The sequence below is a fragment of the Tupaia chinensis genome, unplaced genomic scaffold (assembly GCF_000334495.1).
Source record: "Tupaia chinensis unplaced genomic scaffold, TupChi_1.0 Scaffold000201_1, whole genome shotgun sequence".
NCBI lineage: Eukaryota > Metazoa > Chordata > Mammalia > Scandentia > Tupaiidae > Tupaia > Tupaia belangeri.
The window spans coordinates 804,926-806,476 of record NW_006159676.1 but is presented as its reverse complement, the minus strand read 5'-3'; positions in this window follow the sequence as shown (position 1 = coordinate 806,476).

Here is a 1,551-nt window from a genome sequence, read left to right as displayed (position 1 = left end):
CCCCGCCGGTGTCCGGGGGTGCCTCCAAGGCCCCTCCCCTCCCCCATGCAGCCGCCCCGCCCCCTCTGTCCTCCCGATCGACACCCTCGTCTAACCCCGACTCCGATCCCCAGTGGGTGCTCGGACTGCCGGCCTCAGTTTCCCCCTGGTCCAAAGGCTGGAACAGGGTCGGTCCAGACGCTTTAAGGCTCTGAGATGAGCGGGTGCGTTCTTGGAGATGCCGGGACCAGCAACTTCCCTCTAAAGGAAATTCTTTTTCTTCTAATTTTTCTTTTTTTTTTTTTTTAAGAATTAGTTTATCTTTATTTATTTATTTTTATTTGACCAGAGAGAGAGAGAGAGAGAAAGTGAGAAAGCAAGCCACCACCAGGTCCAGGATTCGAACCATGGTCAACCATGTGGAGTCCAGTGTCCCCACCACCACGCTACCTGCCAACCTCCCCCACCCCCTTTTTTTAGAGAATTATTTTATTCAACTTTTTTTATTCATTGATTCATTTGTTTATTTCAGTTTGACCAGAGAAGGACAGAATGAGAGAGAGAGAGATAGAGAGAGAGAGAAAGCAAACCACCAGGTCTGGGACTCTAAGGGCGATCCACCATGTGAGAATCCAGCGCCTTTAACCACCACACCACCTTTTTGAGACTTATTTATTTATTTATTTATTTATTAATGGAAAGACAATTTTTTTTATAATTATGTCTTTATTTAATTTTATTTATTTATTCATTCATTTTTTTTTTTTTTTAGCTTGACCAGAGAGAGACAGAGGGTGAGAGTGAGAGAGAGAGAGGAAGTGAGAAAGCAAATCACCAGATTCAGGACTCGAACCCTGGTCGGCCATGTGGGAGTGTCCAGCGTCCCAACCACCACGCCAACTGCTGGTCCCTAGACTTATTTATTTTATTTTTTGTTCTTATTATTTTTTAATTTGACCAGAGAGAGACAGAAAAAGAAAGGGAAAGTGAAAAACCAAGCTGTCAGATCCAGGACTAGAGCCACAGTCAGCCATGTGGGAGTCCAGTGCTCTAACCACCATACCACCTGCTGGGTATGGAAATTTGTTCTTAGGCTTCTTTCTAGACTTCTGCCGCCTTCTTAAGACACTGGCCTCCCAAACCCAAAAGTGGCTCCCCATTTTTTTTAAAAGAGAGATTGATTTTGGGGACCAGCAGTTAGCGTAATGGCTATGTTGCTGGACTCCCATGTAGTCGACCACGGTTCGAGTCCTGGACCCGGTGACTTAAATTCACGCCGGGCGTGTGAGCGTGTGTGCCCAAGATCCCGAGAGGAGAATGGAGGAGAAGGGATTGCGGCATGGCCATCCCCTCTCGGGGGTGACTTCTCGCTTTCTATTTCTCTGTCTCTCTCTGTCTGTCTGGCAAGCGCACGAGCCCTATAGCAAAAACCTCTTCAAAAAAAAGAGATTGATTTTGATTTTTGATTTAGGGTGCCTGTGTTCACTGGGGGCCTGGAGAGAGATAAAGAAAGTAAAAAAAAAAAAAAAAAAAAAACAACAGGACCAACAGGGGGGGGGGGGGTTAAGGGCT